This window comes from Pogoniulus pusillus, chromosome 9, assembly GCF_015220805.1.
Source record: "Pogoniulus pusillus isolate bPogPus1 chromosome 9, bPogPus1.pri, whole genome shotgun sequence".
Classification (NCBI taxonomy): domain Eukaryota; kingdom Metazoa; phylum Chordata; class Aves; order Piciformes; family Lybiidae; genus Pogoniulus; species Pogoniulus pusillus.
The window spans coordinates 19,472,317-19,498,463 of NC_087272.1; the positions used below are offsets into that span (position 1 = coordinate 19,472,317).

The 26,147-nt window shown below is 37.7% G+C and overlaps 1 protein-coding gene and 1 non-coding gene across 8 annotated transcripts in view; both read right to left on the minus strand.

Annotated features, from left to right (window-relative positions):
• Positions 1–26,147, minus strand: part of MARCHF1 (membrane associated ring-CH-type finger 1) — a 255,582-nt gene that overhangs the window by 163,852 nt on the left and 65,583 nt on the right. The window lies entirely within an intron of this gene.
• TRNAK-CUU (transfer RNA lysine (anticodon CUU)) lies at positions 12,030–12,102 on the minus strand. Its single transcript has one exon. It is a non-coding gene; the product is annotated as a tRNA-Lys (tRNA).

The following is a 26,147-nucleotide window of genomic DNA, read 5'->3' on the forward strand; positions in this document are numbered from 1 at the left end:
AACTGCCAGAAATTCAAACAGCACACCCTTATGCAGCCTGAAAACGGCAGGCACTGCTAGCTGAAGCATCTTCAAAAGATAACAAAACCCAAAACTTAGATGCAGGTTCACCTCTTTCCCCGTACTTTTATTGATGACAATAACTGATTAACTTCCATTATGTGCACTCCAGTTATTTCTGAACAGTTCATTGCCTATTATTAATTAAGCATATTTTCACAACAACTTCTATCCACAACTTCTGGTATGACAGTATAGAGGTTTTCATTAGCTCAGTACACTAAAAAATATATGGAATATGTGACACCTAAGCAAAACCATGCAAAAAATCTGAAATAAATTGCAAGTCATCACCCTACACAAAGTGTTGTGTGTGTTATAATGATAACATATCACAGTTATTCAAATCCATCTTTCCCTTTATTGAAAAACAATCACCCCTTACATTTAGAAGGTAATAGAGTTTTAGCTAGCATTTTCCCTTTGGTAACATCCAAAAATCACTTTTTGATTGAATTAGATTGTTTCAATTTTACTTGCTTCTCATTTTTCTCCTTTAGCACATCCTGGCAGCTATGTAAATTTCTCATCTTTCTGTATCTGTTTTTAAAGAGATGGCCAAGTCTATTATTGGAACTTTAAAACCTGTGGTGAGAAAGTACCTAGCTTAGAAACATTAGTAATGCTTAGAAATACTACTTGAGTTTCACATCTAATTTTAATAATGGATGGAACAAAATTGACTGCAAGGTTTCAAACTGCAACTTTCCAGTTAATTTTATCTAGAACAATGTGGAGCTAAAAGATGCATGCACAGCCAAGTGAAACAAGAAACAAAGAAAAAAACATTTACAAGAAGTGGAAATATTCGTGGGTATGAGGAACTACATTTGGCAAGCAAAACAGAATCAGACCACCCTTCACATTACTCCACTGCTTCCTGTGGTGTATATAAACCATATTTATGTTTGATCTGATGTCATTACTGTTTGGATACTAGCTATTGTATAGTAATAGAGTTAATATTTTTAGCACATACAGATAAATGGTAGCAGAACCAATTCTCCCTACTGACTGAATGCTCTGCAAAAAAAAAGCATTTAGAAAAGCATCTGTGCTCAGTTACAGTTCAGAAGCTTGAACAACATTTACCAGTGTCTTTCTGCACCACCATTCACCTTCAGAATGTACAGCACAAACTTTCTAGCAGCTTTCCCCAGAGGCAATAGTGCCAAAAATAAAAAGCAAGAATCTCTCTCAGATACCTAACAAGGTAATATTTGAGTTCTTAAATATTTATATCTACACATGCGCAGGAGGCAACTCCACTACCTTTCCCTGATGTATAATTTTCAGGCTGCCTTTCATCTTTTGCCACATTTCTTTCTTCCTCTGCCTATACTCTTTCATTAAACTCTACTGCTTCTTGCTTTTAAGCCTACAATCCTTTGTCATTTATTATGCTAAAATACTCAACCTTCTATCAGTCTGTCATGAAAATGTTACTCATGGTTTGCTTTCTGTGGTTCATTCAAAACTCCCTCTTTCAGCTACTTCCCCAATTACTCTTTTTAGAAGTTTTCTACTCTTGCTTGTCTTGCCTGCCCTCCACTTGACATATCCAGTCCAAGGAGGTAACAAATAAATATATGTAGTCTAATCCTACTGAGGTATATTTCTAAATGAGGCTTTGAAGGGCTTCCAGCAGCCTCCTCGCTTCACAGTGAAAGATCAGGGAGTCAGTCAAGACAGACCTCATTTGGACATATCAAAATCAATGTCTTTAAAACCATACTCCTCAGAACCTCACTCCTCTGCATGTGATTTAAAACATCAAATTAACTTAGAATAAAACACTATCACATTATTGGAACATTCCAGTGCAAAAGCATTTCTTCCAGTTGTCAACTAACTTTAGATTGATTGTTTGTTTTTACCTTTGCACCTTCGTTACACTCTGATGTTAACAGCAAACTGGATTACAAGAAACTTTCAAAGAACAATAGCTTGTCACTACTTTGGGCTGTTTTTAACTAAAAAGAAAAAAAAATAATATCAAGGCAAAATTTCATAATACTAAAGAATTTGTGCCTTAGAGCTGGAAGTCTTCCCAGTGAGTCTATGCATGTCTCATCATTATTCCATGGTATTCACAGATTGAAAATAAAAAAAAAAAAAAAAGGAAAAAGCATTCTCACTTCCTAGTAAGACTATAAACCTGAAGCCTCTGAAAAGTCACTAATATTTTCCATAAATACCCTGTTTTCCCTAGTGACTGTTACAGGGGATTTGTGACATTTTGTGGCAATAAGAATGCCTTGAAGAACAGCAGGAGACAGGACAGGGAAGTTTTGGCAGCTGAATAATATGGAGCTGGCTACAGAATCCATCTCACCTCAGACATGTTTCAGAGATGAATAATACGGATGGTAGACTACAAGCACCTATTTGACAGAACCTTTGTTGGCTCAGAAAGAACAAACCCTCTGGAGAAACTTTTATCGGAGGAGGAGAAAGCAAATTGAAACCAAAGACATGTTAGACACTACTGGGAAAAAAAAAAGCACACCTGTAATGTTTGTTTTTTCCACAAAAAGAACGACAATTCTTTCCATTGTTAAAAGGCTGTACATGAATAGGAAGATGGAATTATAAGGTAAAGGTTTGTGGTTTTTCTTTTTCCAAGCAGCATTTTACACATAGCCATACAGCAACTAAAATTTAAAGAAGCATCAATCCTTCCCAGCAGTATTTTTAGTCATATTGCAGGAAAACATTTTTTGTTACTTATAAACAGAAAGGTAAAGGGTAGCCAGACAGCTGCAATTTTCCATAGGAATATTTAAATACAGAAAATTTTGTTTAATAAGAAAGCCAGACAGTGACTATCATTAAGGAAATTAAACCAAGTCAACCAATTCCCTGTGAACACTTCAGCTAGTTCATTGCATACAGACCAGTTGGTTACAAGACTTTCATAAGCCAGTTTATTAACACGAAACACTTCACAGTTAGACTGTGAGAACCCCATCAAGAGCTAATTAACTCTCACACACGTGACAGATTCCAGAAAATCAGGAAAAAAACCCCAAACTGTAGTAAGAGATGTAGATCAACAAGTCGAACAGATCTTCACGCACAATAAGAAAACCACTATTTCCCTCCCTCTGTTATTATCACACAGCATCCTGAAATGCTTAGCATTTACCACTCCAGAGAATTTACTACCCTTCAAGAACTTTACATGAAGAGAGAGACACTGCCTCTCAGCCAGACAGAAATGCTGAATAAGTCAACTTAAGACATCTGCATTGAAAAAACTATAAACCTGGTTTATCAGAGTCACTACACCATTTAGTTCTGTTGAGCCCCTGAAGCATACACCACTGTATGAAGTTTTATCTGCGCATACAGCTGTGCTGTAGTTGCTTTCTCCAGTCAGATGAAGACAGCTTTTGCTGCTTTCTGTTACACGCAGCAAGATGACTGTTGTACCAGCACACACAACATTTGTTAAGGGCTCAGTAACTTTATTTAGACAAGCATTTTATACTAGTCATGGAAAAGAGGCTTCCTGAGAGCAAGTTTTCTATTTTATCTACCATATCAAGAGATCAGGAGTAATCCGCACAGTAGCCACGACTGAATTTAATATCTGAGTGTATATTAATTGATTAAAGCAGAATAAAACAAGGATATGGAGACTGGAACTTTCTCAGACAGCATTTTATCTACTGGAAATAATTTGGAATAGGACAAGCACCATCAGTCTAGGCTAAGAATGCACTGAAGACCACAAATGTAATGAAAGCGAAGCAGAATAGGTAGTTCATTGTACCTAGAGACACCTCTATGATAACTTTACTCTTCCTTGTAATTTCTAGATGCTGTTCTAGGTAACACAATGAAAAATACAACTTTTCTTTCTAAGCAACCCTTCAAGGCTGAAAACAACAGAGCATCTCACACTGTTCTTTGGTTTTGTTGCACATCTATTAGTAGCAGTTAGCCTCCTCTATGCCATACAGCTGAGAGTTCATAGGACAAGTTTCCCAGGGTAATTCGTAAAGAACACTCAAAACTTGACTTCAGAAGCACTTACTCTGGCCAGTGCCATGTTGAACACGATGATGGACTCGGGACCTCCAGAAGTCCCTGCCAAGGATTTAATAAGTGGTGATGATCACCCTGAGTAGTTTATGTTACCCATCTCGTTACCAACATCCACTGTGTTTGCAATGCTTTTGTCTCTCCCCTTTCCTCCCTTCAGAAGACAATTTCTAAACTAAATATCTGAGTTAGATACCTGAATACCTAACACTTTAAAAAAAAACAAACTTTGAACAAATGTAGTGCTTTACCCATTATCTTTTTAAAACTATAAACCAAATGTAAATCACAAATTTACAAAGTCCTGACAGCCTTTAATTTCTCAAAAGTGTTGTTAAAAATCCTTTTTCACATACAACATTACTTTAGAATTATCAAATCACAGCCATTACCAGTAAAATCAAACTTTTGATTGTATCAAATACTTCCATACTGGAAAAGCATCTTGGCAATGTAGTGTGTTTGTTTTTTTAACTTCAGGTCTGTAGGTCTTTTCAAAGCTTCTGGAGCTTCAGATGTTCTCTGTAAATTATTCCTTCTTTCAACAGAGAAACTAACAGTTTCTTTGTGGAAAATAGCAGAAACAAACATACAACACAAATTGGAACAGTATAAATAGAATTAAAAATGTGGAACGCAGATTTGGTGACAAATAACAATTTGTCACATAATGAAACCCTTAAAAAAATGTTTTCCCTGGCCTAACACTTAATTAACCTCTAAGGCTTGTGTAACAACTTGTCATTACCCCATGAGAATTTTCTTCTGTTCTGAACTCTCATGCACTGGTAACAAGTACCACAGCTTTCCCATATGAAAGCACAAGGTGAATTAAAAGAATACTCAATTTGTGTTCTCCTTCTGTAGCAGTGAGCAATCAGACATCTATTTATTCTTCCACAACTCTATGTTTCAATAGTTTCTAGGAAATATATTGCCAGCAGAGGCTTTCTTTTTAGATTATATTAAAGGGAAAGAATGCTTTACTTCATCTCAGTTTGCTCTGCCTACAGAACAATTTTAAAGTCTGTCTAAACTCTAGGAGAATCGATGTCTATAATAGAAAATGCTTTAACAGAAATCACTACATACTTCATCTTCTTCAACTATAAGAATCCTCTCAATAACAAAACAATCAAAGAGATTGGTGAGGTTTTTTGGTTAAAAACAACAAAGATCCAGGAAAGATGTTTCCCAGTACCCAACCTGCAGGACTACACCCATGTAAATTTGAGACTTGAAAACCTGGAAGTATATTTATTGAGCCAATTACAGTATCACAGTATCAACAAGGTTGGAAAAGACCTCACAGATCATCAAGTCCAACCCTTTACCACAATGCTCAAGGCTAGACCATGGCACCAAGTGCCACGTCCAATCTTGCCTTGAACAGCCCCAGGGACAGCGACTCCACCACCTCCCTGGGCAGCCCATTCCAGTAGCAAATGACTCTCTCAGTTGACACAGATAAGCACATGTTACATCACAAGTGGCTACTACTGACAGCATCCTTGTGATGAGCTTAGCCTCACCCTCCACTGCCACCACCCTGCCAAATGCTACCCTCTTCCTTAAATTTAAACACTGGTAGGAAAGCTGGGAGTGGAAGAGAAAAGAGAGAGAAGAAATGAAAAACATTTTAAAAATACTATTTTTTTTTTATTAATTCAGTAAATTAATTTGTTGCAGCATGGGGAAAAAAGGGGGGGGGAAAAGTAAGGCCACAGAAATTTTAAGCTCTTCCTCAGAGAGCATATAAAGGATCAACTATAATCCAAATATTCCATAACAGGTTGCATTACAGAAGAGATCACATGGTGAAGGGATGAAGCATTCTGCTGCTGTTCATGCAGAGGCATTTTGTCCCCAAAAGGTAAAATCAATGTACTATTTACCAGAAAGCTTTAGAGAAATAGAGGTTAAAAGGGGGACAGTCATGCAGTATAGTATTGTATCAAATGCAAACATGCAGTTTCTCCCCTAGAATTAAATCCTTTTTTTTTCTGCCTAGACAACCCCATGAGTCAAGGAAGACAGAAAACTATCATTAAACTCGCACCATATTATTGCTGCCAAGAAATATGAACACCTTAGAGTAACATTAAAGATCCCTATTTTGAAATAAAATGCACAAATTAACTTGGTAAATACCATAACTAAAATACAAGCCCTAAGAGGAAAGCACTCATTCAATAGACAAGAAAAGTGATACAATGTACATTATTTTTCTGTTACATAGTTTACATGTATTCAATCCAGTCTGGCATTTTAAATACCTTTTAAACAAGGCCAAAAAGCAGTCTGTTATCTGACCAAAAACTACACTGCAAAAATACAATTCACTGATAAAGCCAAAGGGAAATAAAGACACAGTGGAAATAAATAATGAAATGCAGAAAATAAAGAATTGGAGCTGTTCAACTTGGAGAAAAGAAGGCTCCAGGAAACCTTGTAACTACATTTCAGTATCTGAAGGGGACCCAGTGGAAGGCAGCAGAAGAATTGTTTAGAAGGGCTTGTAATAACAGGGCAAGAGGTAATGTTTTAAACTGGAGCAGGGTAGATTTAGGTTAGATATAAGGAGGAAGTTCTTTACAAAAAGGGTTGTAAAATAATGGAACATATTGCCCTGCGATCTGGTCAAGTCCCTGTCCCTGGAGGCATTCAACTTTAGACTTGATGTGGCCCTGGCCAGCCTGATCTAGTTGGAGGTGCCCAAGTTCACTGCAGGTGTGTTGAAGCTTTGAGGATCCCTTACATCCTGTTGCAATCTTTGAATCTGTGAACAAAAATGAGCTGAATGGACCATTTTTGATTCTTTTTTTTTTTTTCCTCCTCTGAAGTAAAGAAACTAGTTCCATAAATATCAGATTGTAAATTTTACTTTTCACACATCTTCAACTGTAACTTAACAAAAAGCATTCTTTTGTTCAAATTCAAGTGCACATATTGAAGATCTTAAAGCATACTAAGTTGACCAGCATAAAGGTCAGTACATACAGCAGCAAAGCATCTTCTCCAAAGTCCTATCCACGTTTGCAAGTTAAAACCCTCACATCCTCCTATCACCTAAACTGTCATCTGCATAACTCTGTGAGCATCTGCTGTTGTATGAAAGATTATCTTAAGACCTGCTAGGAGTGATTTTAACTATACACATTTGGGAAGAAGCTGACAGAGTCCAGATTGCTCAGTCTGAAGAAAAGGCTAAGGAAATTTGATCTGTCTGAAAACACAATACTAGGAAGAATAGACAAGAGTCAGACTCTTGTCAGTGGTGCCAAGTCACAGGTCAACCAACACAAACTGAAATACTGCAAAAACCACTTAAACACATGAGAAAGCTTTGACATAGTATCATCAGTAACCCCCTGTTGCTGATGCCTGCACGAACTCTTGTCTGCCCCTGTAGTGTTGGGTGACATGCTGCAAGGATCAAACGGCATGACAGGCTCTGCCTAGGCTAGTTGTGGAGTCTTCTTATTTGCAGATGTTCAAAGCCAAACAGAAAAGCAATGGTAATTTTCTCCTAGAGGGATCTTAAGGCATCCAAAGTTTATGTAAAAAAATAACAGTGATGTGGGAATCATACTCGTTCCTGGGTCTTTGCACTACACATGTATCAACTAGCATAAATATTCTGCTCAGAATGTCATCGGCAGGTAGAAAGAGGAAAGAACTGATCTCATTTTTAGGGGAAATACACCTGGAGACAGAAATCCCATTCCCTCCTGTTAAGAATTCCCTGTCTCTAGATAATTCAAGTTTAAAAGTGCCTTGCAGCCCCTAAAAGAATAGTTAACCTTCATCTTCAGACAGGTAAAAAAGACCTACTAAATATCTGTAGATATGAAGACGTTTTTGCTGAGGACTAGGACTAAGACTTTGTAACTGGTCCAAAAGAATTATTTGCAGCTTTACATTAAAGCAAATGACTTGGAGAATAATGGGAATCTCTTTGGGTATTACGTTAGTATTTCCTAGTACTATATGAGTAAGTTCAGGATTTCGCAGTTGGCATGGTTAATAGGTGTCCTTCACTCATGTAAAGATCAGCCTTTAATTTCTACCTTCTTTCTCAATCTCAAAGATTAATAGATTCCTTCAAAGCCTCCTTTCCCACATCTGGTGGGATCATTATGGTAAATATTAGAGTGCAATCATTTATCCCATTCTGCTTTGAATGATATTATGCTTCATGTTTTCATATGATGTGCAGAAAACATGCAAAAGGTCTTCAGTGATCCAGAGATTCCAAGAATTTATAATTATCTGGTTCTGCAGTGAACTTTGTGATATATAAAGATGGCAGAAGGCAACAGAAAGAAAAAAATTTGGAAAAAACAAAGCAATCAGACAATTGTGTTACGAGTTATGGAGGCAGAAACTCCAAACTATTCCAAAAACCAGGGTTGCTTCAAATTAACGATACTGTCTGTTAGCTATATCACATTACACATACACGAAATAAAAAGCCTGTCTGAATGCCAAAACACAACAGAAATGCTGCAAGCAAAGATTAGTCATATGTTTGACAACTCTCCATATTCAAAGTGCAATATTCACAGAAAATTACAGAAGGCCTTGGCACAAGTCCTTGGAAACCTAGGAAGAGCAAGGGGAGTCATTGCAGTGTTTCCCAACAGACAAAGAAGAAACAAGAAAGATTTTCTGTGCAGAAAATCCCTCCAATATAGGTTTACTGAACAAAAGACTTATGGCTCATAGCAAAAATCACCAAATACATGCATTTATTTATCTATTTAAAGTTATCACTCAGAATTAATTCTAAGGAGCAAACAGAAGAAAGTGGAAGCATGTGTATTAATATCAGTGAAAAGCCAATAAAACATCATGGAAAAAAATTAACAACATGAGGTAATAAGGTTGGATTTGTCACTTTACAGACTGCAAGGAAGAAGCAGCAAAGGCAGGAAGAAGAGGAAAATACACAGTGCAACAGTTTTCACTACTGAAAACAAGGAATTAAAACCACACCAAAATAAACTCCCCAAAAAAAACAAACAAACAAACAAAATCCCAAAGAACAGAGAAGATAAAAAACTAACTATACCTGGTAGGCTTCTTATGGAGTTTGTTTGTTTTAGTCATGAGGTTGTGGCCTTTTTTTAACCTCTGTCATTTTTAGTGTATAAAGTGAGGACAAAGGCAGTATGGAGGAAAGACCTTAAGATCTATGCAACAGGCTTACAGAAATTAAAGTTTACTTCACTCATTACAAGATTTTGGAAAAACTTCTAGTGCTGAGTCAAAGTAGAATTTTATACTTACATAGACAAAAATATCTGTCATCATTATTTGTTACCAGGCTGTCTGCTAAGTTCTAGATTTACACATTCAGCAGTTCCTTAGCAAACAGATGGACTGAGATTTACTCTATAATTTGGGAAGCATATGCAAAAGAAGCCTGAAAGTTCCACACCACTAAACAAGCATCCAAAACATGTTTACAGCATTACACTGCCAACCATTTATAATCAGATGATATCTAAAGTGAACTGCACACATATATGGCAACTTAGTACTATTGCTACAACTTGACAAGAAGCATCTTCTTCAGTAAGGCACTTATGGTTAAAAAATAAGGTCAAGACAAAAAAAGTCCTCAACCTTCTAACAAAGTGTCATAGCAATCAACAACTATAACAGCAGATTCAAGATTGCGCGTAAGTAGGGTAATGTCAAAACTGACATCTGCTCTTCTCACCCATTTGTTCCACAACAGTACTGAAAGAACTCATCAGGTCAATTATGATTTAACATCAAGATTTGTAAAGAATGCAAGATACACCTGGGGGCAGTAAATATTACAGCTATGTAACCTCAAATCAACTACATAAAGTAATGGAAAATAGCACTACTGTACTTAACAGATTTCCATCAAAGCACGTAACAGCCAGTAATGAAAGACGGAGATTTACAGAAAACACAAAGGCTCAAAATCTCTTCACCACTTCATACGTAGCATTACTGTAGATTCTATTAAATATTTACCAATATTAATTCTGTTCATTCAACTCATTATGTAATAGTTATGGTAAGCAAGTATTTGCAGCATTTTCAGTTACATATTAGGCACACAAGCCAAAGGAACAGTAAAATTATCCTGATTTAGGAAAATGCATATCACTTTTCAGTTGGCTACGTGCTTTTAACTAGCTTTGGAACTTCTCAAAAACCTTTTTCTTGGTGCCTTGAGTTAGGATCTTCAAGGGGCTGAGAGCAGAGCAAATCTTTTTGAACTACTAAAAAAAAAAAGATGCCTCTGCTTTAGGAACTGTAACTACAGAAAGAAAGCAAACAAACAAACAACTCACATCCATAAAGGATGTAGTGTTAAATCATACCCTCATAAATTATCTGATTGAAGAAATAGCACCTCTCTACTGACCAAACCCCTCATTACACTTGTTATTTCAAAATCTAAGTCTTTAAATTCATCTGATACTGTTGCACAAAGTATCTTGTACCTTACAGAGAATTCGCAGAATTGCAAACAGTATTTCCTTGGTACTGGCATTTAAACAAAAAGAAAAAATGGTACATAAAATACAACAAAAAATGTGTTTAAAAGGGCATAATCAAAGCTTAGCTGATTTTGCCAGCAGCTAAATCTAACTTGGTGTAACATCTGGGAAATTAAACCCTGCAGGTCTTTTATGATAACTGTCTTATCCTATTATATTGTTATCTCCTACCTGGAATCAGCAAGGTAAGTGATACATCTAGCTGTCTGAGCTAGGATCAATTGAATCTGTTCAGATGGCACCCAGATATTTTACAGAAATGCTTGTACTTGTCCTGAAATTGAGCAAAAGAAATAAATACAACAGAACCATTATTAAGCACAAAGATTTGCTAAAGCTCAGGTAACAATTGAGAAGTATATCCAAAATTCCAAAATACTCCTTTGTGTCAGGGAAAGTATTCCGTTGCTGTCAGGTTTCCAGAGTCCCCTTTCTCCTTTTACTTATATTTATATTGCTAATATCTAACTCTTCCCTAAACATCCAATATCTTGAAAACCAATAAGCATTAAGTACAACTTAGAAATTCTAACCACTTGATTCTAAATGAAAGATGAATGTACATTATCTAAAACAACGCCCAGAGCAGACCACATCCAAGCAGGCAGACAGAACACAATTTCTGATAGTAAACACAGCACAGAATAAGGGGTGAGAAAATGTACTGGGTCTGTCTGGGATGGAGTTAACTTTCTTCAGAGCAACCCTTTTGCTGCTGTACATTTTGCCTATGGCTACAACGGTGATAACACACCAATGTTTTAACCATTGCTAAACTGTGCTAGCACAGCATCAAGCCTGTAGGCTGGGGGTGAGAAAGACGCTGGGAGGGAGCACAACCAAGACAACTGATCCATATCAATCATACCCTATGACAGCATGCTTACAAATAATAGTTCAGGGAAAGGAAAACAAAGGGGGCATGTTCACAGTTACGATACTCGCAAAGGGTGTGGAGACCCTGCCTTCCAGGAAGTGTTTGGACATGTGGCTAAGGATGAAAATTAGTAAGTTTTGCTTTGCTTCAGCATCAGGCTTTTTCCTTTCTTTTTTTCTTTTTTCCTATTAAACTATCATTGTAGCCATCCATGATTATGCTCGCACAGAGCACCAAAGTTTTGGTTTTAGTTTAGTTCCATGACTTCAACCGCTGTGTAAACTGGTACTTTGCCTAGGCCGTTTTGCTACTTTTTTCCCTTTGTGTAATCTGGTATCCCTGCAACGGAACTCGAAACTTTCCTTTTCTCCACCGACATTTCCTCTTTCCCAACTCCGCTACTCTTTGCCCGGCCGGAGGGCAAGAGAGGGGAAAATGAGAGAATCCCTCTGCTGTACCTGGATTGCAGCCCACTCAGCCGGAGTTAAAATAAACGCCCAACGTGGGGCTCGAACCCACGACCCTGAGATTAAGAGTCTCATGCTCTACCGACTGAGCTAGCCGGGCTCCTTTAAAAACTGCTGACTATTTAGTCAGAGGATTATACAGTTGAGATAACAAGCAGCAAGACAACAGCATCCAATTAATGCTTGGGGTTGGGGGGTTTCTGTTAGGTGGTGGGGTTTTTTTGTGTGGTTTTGTGTGGGGTGGTTGTTGGGTTTTTGTGTTTTTTTTTCCCTCTGGTATCTTCACTGTGTTGATGTATTTACTCTCAGAGGCCAATGTGCTAGGGAGTGCTGTATATGCTCTCTTTGGTGCAGTGTGCCACCTCAGGCTTAGAGCTCTGCTGCTGCTGAGCTGGTTACTGTAAGGCCAGGTTGTTTTGACCAGAATAATGCAGGTCTTTCCAAGAATACCACCTTGAGATCTGATCCAAGACTGGATAATTATGTGTGGCAGGGTGTGTGGGAGAGTATGAGAAAGGGGCACAGAAAACCCACTCCAGCCCTAGCTGCAGAAGTCTGTGAATTACAATAAAATTATCCCTGGAAAAACACTGCCCCTGTTTCCAGTAGACAATCATTCAAAAATTGCTGACAAGCAGATACTGATTCTGATCCTCCTGAAGGGACTCCCAAAGCATCTTCACAACATCTCAGTGATTCTAGTTTGAATTAGAGGGGCCCTGTCTTCAAGCAGATGGAGGAGAGGAACAACTGGGCTTATCTGACTGTACGGATCAGATGGTCTGGCATGTTGAACCCATAAGAGTATACGGGTTTCACAGAAACAGACAAAGAGGGTACTCCAATGTCATCAAATTATGATGAACCCTATTTACAAACAAGAAGTGATCAGTAAAACTTGTTAACTCTTCAACAGTCCGATATGGCCAGTGCATAAAACCAAAGGTTAATGGAGACAGACAACAGCCAAGTGGCATGCCACAAACAACACTGCTGATGCATTTTTCTCCATTTCCATAGCACAAAAATGCAACCCACAATTTGCTTTTACCTGAAGAGGTGTCCAGTACAGCTAGAATTGACTGCCATGGGGTGCAAATGCAGCCCCACCATTTCCTGTGGACTGATCCAGACAGTACCAGAACAAAATGGAGCTCCAGGGCACTGTAGTGAGAAGCCTCCTGTGTATAACTAAGCAAGCTCATTTTGAGTGAGAATGGAGAGTGAATGATGATGTGTGTTGTTCAATTTTAACTGCTGCTGGGCATGACATAGATGGTATAGAACAAAGGGTAGAGGATGCCATAGGTTGAGTTGAATCTGCTGCTGACATTCAGTATCATGCTGCCATTATGATGCTTCAAAATGAAAGTGTTGGCTGGAGCAAAGTCTCATGGGGGTTGAAGTTCAGATTGCAACATAAGAGGCTTCCTGTTCCTGTTGTTGCTTCCAGTTTGAGGTGCTGGTCTTTTCCGCTGGGCAGACTGCAGGTCAGGGCAGAGAGGGAGGTCACTGGCTTCTGCTTTTGTACTTTGGCTGTACTTTTCTGCAAATAGGCTAAGGTCATTGTGCAGTGTATCATTTTCAGTAAAATCATTTATCTCAATGCAGAGGAGATGTTTGTGTTACTTTCCCTCCTGCCTGTGTGAGGAGAGACGGAGGGTTGTGGGAGCAGGCTGTGTTAATCCAGAACAGGTGACTTGAGGTCAACCCATCACAGGTGTCCTCCAACTCTAATGATTGTTATTCTATGATATTTTTTCATTCCTGTTTCTCAAATATTCTTATAGGCTTCAAAAGCACTTCATAATACTGCAAAGAAGTTACTAATAAAAAATCTTGACTTTCCCAAACATTTTCAAGGTTGAGGTTTTGGGGGTTTTTTTGTGGTTGGCTTTTGGGTTTTGCTTTTATTTGTTTTTTTCTTGTTGAGGTGTTTTTTTAATGTGAGAAGTATGACAAATTCTGTACTGGTCAGTATTCCAGGAGGTTTACAGATCAACTTAGACCACAAATTAAGAATCTATACATTTATCTTCCTATCCCTTCAAACAATACCCACTGAAAAGTACAAATCTCAAGGAAGATGGAGCCAAACTGAGAATAATGATTAGATGACACACCATACTTTTAAGTTTCTGTGTGGGTATGTGTGAATCCTGACATACTTTAAAAATTTAAAGCATTTTCTACTGTTGTGGGTGTACGCATAAGACAGCTGAGCAACTGTTGTAATTTGATGGCCAAACAAAAAAAGTTACCAGATGCACTGGATTTGCACTCCTCCCATGGAGAGATAAACAACAAAACCAAAAAACAGCCGAAGGCAAATAATTAAAGAGTAAGCCAGTAAGGCAAATCTGTTTGGTGGCTGAATTTTTTGGTTGTTTATCTTAGGATGGGAGCACTGAGGTGTTTTTTTTTTCCTCCCTTTTTCTTATTTATAATCCACAGCCTATTTCATCTAATGCATGGATGAAAGTGATGCTGAGGTAAGCAATTGCATGGGTTCTCAAAAGTCAAATATGCTCCTACAAATGCCTCAGTTTTCTCAGACCTAGAATAGGATGTGTGAAGCCTCAAAAGCACTTTAACAAGCATGTTTGTTTTATAAAGTTTGCCAGACATGCTGCATTACTTTGGCGACATAAAGATTTGAAAGTACAGGCAAGCAATGGACAACACAGGTACTCTTACTTAATTTGAAACATTCTCCTGACAGGCTTTTGGGCACTTGGATTACAAAACTTCTCTCTCCAACAGATCACCATATGCTATTAATATCATGATTTAATTTTATAGATGGAAAATGCTACTTATCCATACCTGATGGCCATGCTCACAAAAATCTGTAGAAAACTAAATACTTGCAGGTTTATGGTGCCACATATATTGTCTACTTTCTATAGACAAATGACAAATACTCTCATTTTCACAGAAAATGGAACTCTGTTTTGTATTACCTAAGCAACCATGCCAGATCATATGGTGTGAGTACATGCAAAGAATGCATGATTTGCTAAATGAGAGAAAAACATGTAAAAGTACATTACATTAGGTAATAATATTAGAGAAATGTTTGTGATGCAAGAATGAAAATAAGAATTGAGGGTGGAGATTGAAAGCCAAATTAAGAAACAACTGGTATAGCAAGCAGCTTGACAAAACATTTACTTACAGTGATTTCAAATAACAGAACCCATACCTAACTTGAATTCAGCAATAAAGTGGGTTTTATGTTGTTGTTGTTGGGTTTGGGTTTTTTACTATTCTTGTTCATATCATTATATTTTCTTTTCCTAGACAAAATACTCAACAGGACAGGGTAAATTTTGTCTGGTTCATGTGGAAGGATGAACCACAAATCAAGAATCCTAGATTCCATGCATGATGTTGCCTACTGAGATCCAGCTACAGATGCCAAGGTATGTTAGCAAGAAATGAATGTGACAGATGAGTTATTTTGCAATGGATTACAGAGAGCATCCAGCTTTACAATTTAAGTGAACTGTGACACCACCACGTTATTTTTTTTTTAAAGGCAGTGGGAGTAGGTTATATTCCTGATTGAGAAAGCAAAAATAAACAAAGAAAGGACCACTTTATCAATCTAAATCTTCAAATAGTAATATAATACTTGACAGGAAAACTAATGTGCCCTAGATGTTACAGCGATATTGGTTCACATTCTCCCTTTCTTTAGCATTTTGATCTGGTTATCTTGAGATTACATACACTGATATAGGTTAAACTTGATACAATGTAGCAGCTACCTCTTCATTTAAAACTAATCATGACAATAAAGAGCAGAACTTGTAACGAACTTTCAAGGGTGTATTCCTTTTGGTTTGCGACAGGGAATTTTGCTTTGGTGGGAGTTCAGAACTCAGGTACATTCACAGCTTTTGTCAGGTCACACAGAATAGGTCAAATTTGTTGCTCTACTTGAAAATAAGGTGACAAAACTTGATTTCATCAGTAATCAGTTCTGACAATGGTTGTAGAGATCTGAGTAAATTCTCACTGAATTATGTGACTTGAACCACTCAGAATTCTAAATTCCTTCAGTAAATACTGTGATCCACTTTAACAATATTGAGCTTTTTTAATGAACAATGTAACAGATCTGCTCTGCGCTTGCACCATCCAGTGTTTGGAGTACTATACATTAGAGCAGTCATAAAGAAAAAAAGAAATAAGGAGAAGGTTTTACCCTAAAATAATAAAAATAACAACAATAATAGTAATAAAAGCATACAAATACAGCAGCAGAAACAATGTGTCAAGGAGATTTCAGGATGTGAGACAAGCCTCATATGACGCCATGCAGTTAAAAGAGCTCTAACAAAAGCTCCTAAGCTCATTTCACTTTGGATTACAAGTTCCAATTCATGAAACTTCAAGAGCAGGCCAAGCAACAGGTCTGTTGGATTATCAAAACCAAGTTCATCCTACAGTTCATACAATTTTGGTCATCACTGATAAAAACCAAAGTATCGCATAAGCCAAAAAAGCTGAACCAGATGATTCATCAAAGGACCCACACCATAGTGTTGTGTCAGTTGCTTTTGTTTTTTATACACACACACACACTACTACAGCACTCCACCAAACTGATGTCCTGTTTCTTCCTGCTAATCGGTATTTACAGGTTACAAACCTCTTCCAAGACAAATGGGAAACCACTGGAAACCAGACGGGTTCATTGTCAGGCACTTATGAGCAACATGACAGGACAATTCTTAAGACAGCAGCAAAGTGATGGAAGGGAGGTGCTTCTCTTCACATGAAGAGCTAGAAAGGAAATGTACTATAAAGCACTTTAAGAAAGAATTAGAGAACAGGTTATCTAATCCTCTCCTCCACAGGAAGGTGTAAACAAAGTCAGAATCAAGGCTCATATAGTAAAAAAATGCAAGAACATCCAATCACTTACAAGCATTCAACATGCTTTTTTGGAAGAAATAAGTTTCATGCCACCAGACAAATAAACAGAATTATTATTGGCACAACAAAGAAATAAAATAGTGTGCCAGAGCTCCATATTTCAGGGTTCAAAATGACTTAACTGACATTTTATGTGAACACAAAAGTCACATAATTTTTTTAAAAGACTGTTAGCACTGATATATAAAAAAACACCATGTTTGCTTAGGCTGGAGTGTTTCCATGAGCCATACTAAGCTTAGAAGTTTTGTATTTGCATGGAGACTATGAATAAAAGTAAATCTGAGTTCAATGAATGGTTACAGAAATGTCGCCCTGCTTAGGCAAATCAACAGGGAATTACAGTACTCTGAGAAATCCTTCTTGAGGTCATTTTCTATGACCTTTCATTTCTGGTGGCTTTTTCATTAGACAGATTTTAGTTCCAGGTTTAAGTCAAAGGTCAATGCTTCTAACACACCACTCCTCTCATGAGGCAAGGTAAAGACAGCTGTTTCCCCTGAGACATCCTACTTCTGCAAACATGAAATAAGGCATTATTTTCTTGCTTCTCTCAGTACATTGATTCTTTTGCACTCCAACTCAGCAATTAGGAAATTCAAACCACCGCTATGCAAAATTGAATACAAATAAGGTAATAATACAGTGGAATTAGCACACTGTCTTCCACAAGTGCAAGTTCAGAAAGAACACACAACACAGAAAAATCCACATTTGCTGGATAAACATTTAGGAAAAGACATCATAAAAACAAAAAGAAATTAACTATGTCAGCAACACAGTATCATTATCCATTGAGTTTAATGAATTATATTTTTCCCCAAAAAAGCCAAAACAAAGGCTTTCAGTAAAGACCAGAGAAAAAGGCACACAAAGTTTTGAGTTTTGTTTGAAAAGTGTTCCTCAATTTAACAATGCAATTTCTTCCCCAGCCAAGCTGTAAGGACACATCAAAGTAACCAAGTACTTAGCTATCTCTCCTTCTACTCTTCCTACAGCTCTGCCTAAGCTCTCACAGAAGAAGTAGGACCAAGAATTTCTCTTTTTTACTCCTGGGAGTTAGTTACACTACCTACAAGGTCCTGGAAAACAACAGATTCCAGGTACAAAAAGCACCATATTCCAGTTTAGTAAACATAAAACAAGCACACCAAACAAACAACATGTCACTTGCAAACCACTTCACAGATTATAAATAACCTAAACAAAAACTGCTGAAGAGTAAGTCTGATTTGTCTCTTACACAGTCTTTCCCACTGGTTCATTGTACAGGTTTGAAAGTGTACTAAACACATGCTCAAGTACCTAAGTACAAATCTTTATCTCAATGCTTACATCTTTAAGACTGAAAAGACAGTTCGCAAAGATACAACATGTGCCATATGGCTACTCTTCTGGCATGCAAAATGTCTCTTGTTCATCATGCTTGTTCCTGACATAACCGTCTGGACTCTATAAAAATAGTTTATTCTTGCTGCACCCTACTTGTTATCTGTGTTTCCTGCTTATTATCCAACCTGAAGGTTAACATCAGTAATAATACACCTTTTGAGAAAGAAGGGAACCTGACAGTCATAAAGCCATATTTTGGGGCTGAAATGACCAAGAGGACCCAGCAGCCATTGCAGGGTGGTCCTCCACATAAGAACTCTAGATCTCAGACTCCATAAATCTTAGGCCAGGCTGTTTCTTGGGCAAGGCTGCTTCCTACTTTGTTTTTCTTCATGTGGAATACATGTAGTCTACAGTCTTTTTTTCTGTTGGGTAAGCAGGAAAAGGAATAGCACGCATGACAACTTCCATTGACAAGCAATCTGCTCTTTTAGAGGGCAAGCATTTTGGTCTTGACATAAATTTAACACATTAGTCAAGCCTACCACCTGGAATAGCATCCTGGGAGCTACATTCTTGGAGAGTGGTTCTTTATTATCAATACAGGCTTTTCTTCTACATTTTCCACTGCTGCTTCTTCAAGCTTGGTTTGTAGCTCTATACAGTCCCTTCCCCAAGCACTGATATTTTTTTTAATCACATGTGGGTTAATTCAACTGAAAGTGGAGACTGTCAGATTTTGCAATGGTAAAATGCAGTATCCAATGGAAATTAACAAAAGGACTTTAAAATCCCATGAAACACTTTTCTTTTTAGTAAAAAAGTGTTAACTGTGTCACTAAGTATTATTAAAGATGCATTTCAGAATTGTGGAAAGCACAAAACAGCACAACAGGAACTCAGTCAACTAATTTTCTCTTAATAAAGCAGAATGAAACTTTACAGCCAAACCTGATAGAAATATAACATCTACAAACTGAAATGTGTAAAACCAGAAGTAAGGTATGCTTTAGAGAGGTGTTCAGCCCCACTCTCCATGGCCTGCTGGCCTGGGCCCTCCCTACCTGTACAGCTTCCATGCCATTACACACTCAGCTGTATTCCTATTGTGGTGACCTCTATTCCTAACTTGAAAAACTGATCTACAGCCAACTTCAAGATCTGGAAAATGGACATCACCTGGGTTTATTTTAATTCTGTTTACTTAACATCCATCTGTAAGTACAGTTCTCCACTATCTCATAAATCTTAGGCTTCTTTCCTTATGACAAAGTATCATGTAAGAACATTTCCAACAGATAATTAGATACTAACACACAGCACCTTTAAGGACAATAGCTGACATTTTTTCATGTAAAGAACAACTTTACTTCCTGCCTTTTTTTCCTACCATTTTTCTCCTCTGTCTTAATTTGTGCCATGAACCATAGGTTCATGAGCATGCTATATTGCTCAAGATTTCCCACAATACCAATACTAATCCTTTTCCCTAAAGCAAAGATGTTTAATAATTGTTTATCATCTACACATACTTCCAAAATCTAACAAACCACAAATTTAATCCTCTCTACTAGCTCAGAACTCAAGTTCTCAACAAATAAATGCATTATTCTGTACTACTACACAATATATATTATCTATCAAAATTAGGAAAGAGAACTTAGCCTGAAGGAAGAACATGAGGAAGACAAAATAGAGAACCAAGGCAAATAGGTGGCTCACACTAAACATCAAATTGATTGCCAAATCCTCCATAAGTACACAAACACTGATGTCCAGAAATATGACTAGACAGATGAGCAGCTCCAGTTAGGTTTTCCAAAAACTTCTAAATTAACCATTTGCTACAGCGCTTTCTTTACGTGGTATTGTGTCACGCAGACAATTTTCAACCTAGATATTCAGGGCTTTCTTGTTACAGAAAATTCTTTAATTGGATACTAGCAACGTTTCCTGGCAGAAATGTCCACAACTGTCAAATGTTTCACCAGATGAAAAGGCCTCTAGCTGTTATTTTGGAGTTTTTGCAGTACCTGCCAGTTCTTCCACCCTTACAACATTTGTTGCAGGACAAAACATAAAGCCTAATCTTAAAATGCTGACTGAAAGGGAAAGAAAGTTATTTTATTTCAAACATTTTGAATCCTATGCCAAAAATAAGCATTCATCTCAGACTGAACACTATCAAAACCAGGTCTTGCTTGACACTGTAGTAAAAACAGCTGTGTCAAAATACTTCATTAGCATCATAAAGTCAAAGACAGCAATATTAAAATCATGTGCTTGGTCAGAATGCTACAACTGACCACCAAAAGCACTCACTGAGATTTGTACAATCCCGCAGAGTTTGGCAGATATTCTTTCCCCAGTGTTTACTACTGTCATATAGTTACTGCTGTCTGTGGTACTAACATAACAGCTACATAATAGTAAGGGTAACTTACTGAAATTGGAAAGCACACCCCTTGTTGTTTCATCATTTTTAAATAAGTTGAATAACAATCAATCAAATAAATAAATAAGTCCAGTAGGATACTTTGCATTCCTTACCTATGAAAAAAGACCCCAGCCTTCTCAAGCCCACTTGAGAAGAAAAATTCCCTTCATTTTGCAGGGGAAAAAAAACACAACAATGAAACAACATTTTATCTTCCCATGTTCACCACAGAAGTGGCTACTAGGAGATAGAAGAAGATTTTTTAACTTTGTTTGTAATCTCACTGTAAAAAGAAATAGATGTCCTGCATGAAAACTGTCGAAATGGCATTATCTTATAACTCCATAGATGCCATCTCGTTCTAGACACAAGCACAAAGGATGAGCCATGCCATTCTCACAGACTGAACAAACTCAAAAACAATTTTATGAGCAAAAATGGAAGCATAGTAACTGTGCTTGACAAGAAACCTTCACCCTTGCAAGAAAAAATTATTGCATTTAATCACTATCTGATGTTATACTTGAAATAAATATCCATTTCTTTCAGATAAAGTTCCTGCTGGAACAAATACATTAAAAAAAAAAATATGCCTGCCTATTCCTAGATTTCTATAGTTGGAAGAAAAATTCCAGCAGTTAAGCTGGTGATATTTCTCATTGTGCAATGGCTGGAGTTTACTTCAGTTCGGCACATACCTCTCCAATACACAGATAAGATACTAATACAGACAAGTACACACGATCTGCTCCATGACCAGTACTAGTTATATTTTCCCTCATCACACTTGTGAGAGGCAACAAGTTGAGTAACAGTCACAGTAACAGCATTACATCAGTTCTGGACTGAAAGTAGAGGACAGACAGCTCTGAATATGAGGAGGAAAATAAATAAGTAAATAGAACCCCAGTGTTAACCTAGTCAACCATTAAAGTAGAGATGCAAAAGATTTAACCTTGAGTTTCCTATTTTAAGAGAGAACATCCTTGGATGCTACTCTGAGCTGCTTCTCTTCACCACTTTCTCCTCTTCTTTCTATCCAAAACCATCCTTATTTTTCCTTTGGAAACCATACAATTTCTCAACTTCTGGTGTGTTTTTTTTAAAGTTAAAAAGAATTAATGGGATGATAAAACACTTTTCCGGGAGCTCTTCCCAGGACTTTTCCTTGGCCAGGATTAACTACAGTAGTTTTGAAAGCAACGTTGCTCTATTTCAGTTGCTGAGCAGGTGGTCTGTTAAATCTTCAGTTATGTCTTTTAGTTAAGTGTTCATATAAATATTTCATTAAGCTTCCTAGATTACAATAAGCATTGCTTAGCAGTGTTTTATGCAACACAGGGTACAAAAATTATTTTACCAATAAAAGAGATAATTTGATAACTGTAATTCAACTTTGTTTCTAATATTAAAGAGAAAAAAAACATTGTGAATTCTAAGTTAAATATGCTTGTTTGGGGAAGATAGATCTTGTTTGATCTCATCTGATAGTCTAGCCAAATAAGCACAAGTTATCTTTTTGTTCTCTTATAATCTCATTCATTTTTTTCCTTAAAAAACTACTTCATAAATAATTTAAGAAAGCATAAGACATGTTCTTCTACAACACCCTCCCACAAAATAATCTACAACAGATTTTGTCATGGCAAAACTCTAGCAATATCTTTGTGTTCCAAAACAATAAAGATAAAAGGTCTTAATCACGAGCAGCTTTTAGGCTGCTTAGATGTTAATAGTCGCTCCATTTGTGTTTGTGTGAAGTTGAAGGATCTTGTCAGGTTATTCTCCCAGTAAATTAAACATTACCAGAAGTTGCCTGGTTTCTCTATCAATTTTTCAAACCACCACCTGTTTTACTTCCTGGCATCTCCCTCCTTTGCAAGTGACTTAAATCATCCTAAGATGTCATATAATGTAGAGGATGTTAATTATACTTTCAACAGCATTTTTATTACTTTGGTTTGACTTTGTTTATAATATTGAGAAAGGAAACTTCTCCTCAGAGAATTTAATTTATCATGTTCCCAGATGCCTGCATATTATTTATGTGATGAAACAAAGCCCCCAAAAGCAAAACTGCTGCAATTCTTATTAGTTTGTCAACATAGAAGAGTGTAATTTATCTGCCTTGCAGTAATAAAGTTTTCTACATTTCAAGAGAATTACTGTAGAGATGATGAAGCATAAAATTGTAACTGAGAGATCCAAAAATAGTCTTCAACTCTTAATTGACTTAAGGCAAAACAAAAAGTATTTGGGGGGAAAAAAACAGATAGACTAGTTTGTTGTCTATTTTCAGCAGAGCACCTGCATTCTCCCCGCATCTTTAAGGAATGCATCGAGACCTATGATAACTGCACAAGGAATTGCAGACAACATAATGATTGAAGCATCATTATGGAACTGCACAGCCAATACAGCATTAAAGCACTGCAAATTTTCCAGCTCTACAATAACTGTTTCAAGGGAATAAAACTGAAACTCATGCAGTTACAAGTCATACAGAGACCGTGGCATTACAGAGCAGAAAAAGAACTGAAGCAAGCTTGACACAACTCCCTATTAATATACAAGTAGGAAGTTAGGTCCGAGGCAAAATTTAAAGGCAAGATTAGAATTCTCTTTTGCTGTTCTGCTAAACCAAAAGACAACCATTCTAAAGTAATACATTTTCCTGAATAATACTGAAGGTTACTAAATATATAGACAAGATACCTGTCTCAGAAAGATCTCCAGAAGCCAGCAAGTAGAGCTGGCACAGCCTCCACAGTGAACAAGAATCAAAATTCTTTCAACTTCAGATGCATCATCTAATTTGTCTGATTAGACTCTGACTCTCAGATTGGGCATCCAGAAATGTGAAGAAATACAGAGAGAACATATACACTTGCCAAACACTCTGACCTGCATCCAACAGGACCTACGTGGTAGGAGAGCATACAAGCCATTATCGCTCAAGTAACATTTATTTGCCTGGCTACAAAAAACATTTCTCCCCTATAAATCTCTCCCTCATTCACCATGCACAATAAAATGAGGCTAGAGCTCTACAGATAAAAATGTCATACAGCTATGGTTTATGCATTGCACATCAGAGTTTTGAGTAACATTCCAGAGAAGGCAAGAAAGTATCAAAAAAGGTATTACACACATTTGTGATACACACTCACATACACCCAAGAAACCTGCAGAGCAACTGGAGTCTCTTTAAAAAGCCGAAGTAGGTAACAGTGCCAAGGTACTATCACCTCTGTGATCAAGAGCTCTAATAGCTACACTGCCATCAGACTAGCACCCCAGACTGCACTCCTGGCTTTGGCTGGGCACATGTCTTCCTTCACTCTCCTTCACCCTCTGAAACCATCTAGGCAGCATCAGGCTGATATTCTTGGAGAGTTCGTTCTTGTCCCCTCTCTTTAGTATTCTCAAGTATTCCATCTGAATAATGTCCTGCCGTATCAATTCTCTTTTTCTTTTTTTTTAGTACATCACCTTTCTAGGCTAGACTCTGAATATCACTTCCCCTTCCCACACTCCTCAGATATAAGTACTCATCTTTCCATTTGTTCTCTTCCCTCTCATTTTCTCCTCCCAGTTTTCCTTTCACAGGACTCCTCCTTCTAAGCAACTTTCTCTTAGTAGAGTCCCCGAGGAGTGGGTGTCAGCAGGGAGCCTCATACCTTCATCTTCCACAGTCCTAATGACTCACATCTGTCACTTCAGAGAAATCCTGCTATGCAGCCCAGCCATTTCATTTAGAGAGGCTTTAGCCAACAAAGCCTAAGCTTTCTCAGCACAAGAACAGGTGTTTTCAAGGTCTGCTATTTTCCACAAGTGAATAAATCTTCTGCAGAAGGGCAGAAACACATACCTTTCACAAAAATCAATACCTTTTGTTTCAAGGCCCCCATCCTGAAACATCAGTATGTTTAATGTTTCCTCATTCTCACTCTTAAAAACATATCTGACAAACTTTGTGCTACTTCAATACCCTTCGCAGGGTTTAACTCAGTTCCATAGCTTCTCTGTGCAGGTTCCTGTCTCTGGTCCTGAAGCACACCAAAAAATCTAGTAGTGACAATGAACATGAACGAATGTACAATTGTATCTTAATGCCAGCTTTGCAGAACGTTCATACATTTAACAAATAAAGAAATGATGGTGGCAAATCTGGAAAAACGAACAACTTCATCCCATTAGCTACAATATTGCCACAGGCAATCACAAGCACTCCCTAAGTTCTTATTTTGTAACTATTATCATTACCTGGATTCCTCACAGATGTTTAAGTAGTGTTGTAAGATGTACTGTTGCTTATTGCTACTGACTAGACCTTTAATTGAATAATCCTTTCCAAGTTTTAAAATAAAAATCTGCCTTGACAGGTTTTACCATACATTTTGTATTCCACACCACCAAGTCAAACAAGGGGGCAGTAGCATGTGCTCTAACCCCCCTTTTTGTTTTTATTCCATCATATTATTTAACAAAGGATTTTCATCACACTCTTTAAAATTCCCATAGGAAATGAAAAATGGTTGTATACTGCTAGATTATGTAATAAAAGCTCTCATCTGCACCCCAACAAAGGAGCACAAAGAGACAGTGGTGAGTGGGGCAGGGCAAATAATATCCTGCCTAGCTCCTCCTAAGCCCATCACAAAAGCAATTAACCCATTACAGGCCCATCTCCCTACAAGCCCAGAGGATCACAGGGATGCAGAATGACAGGCTGGAACATGAATTCTGGATTTTGTGGAAAGAAAGACCTATGCAGACCCCTCCAAGGGCTGTCCCAGGAAAGCTTTGGCCCACGTCCAGATGTGAAACTCATCATTATAACAGAAGAACATGTCTTGGACAGATAGGGGGTCACTGCCCAGCACTGTGGGACACATTATGTAATGCAGAGGAAAAGCATTTAGTGGTTGCACAGAAGTTACTATGGGATGTTTACAGGGGGAACCAAAAGCCAGGACAGGGATGGATTTACACGATTTAGGGAAGAATAAGCATGAGAAAACAGGTGAGTAATAAAAAGGGCCAGTTTTGTGCAAAGAATTTGCTGGTTCGTTCACTTCCATGCCTGATCATTGCAGTCTGTCCTATCTGTTAAATCCTTTCTAACTCTTTTCTGGGTGAACGACTTTATCCACTATGTGTGTGTGCACGGGAGTCTGAGAGCAGCAACTGAGGTGGGGCTGCTAGCCACTGGAGAGACTGGGGCAAGTGGCTCTAAGTGCCAGCCTGGGGTGGGTCATGGGGATACCTGTGCCTGCAGCACAGCACCTGGAGCACACGCAGGCATGTGTTCATGTGTGTGCATGTGTACTGGGAACCCATGTTCAGTGTTTCTGCTGGTTGGACATGGCACACGGTGCTATGGCAGCTTCACTCCTCTGAGGCAGCAACATCTAGCTCACTGTTGT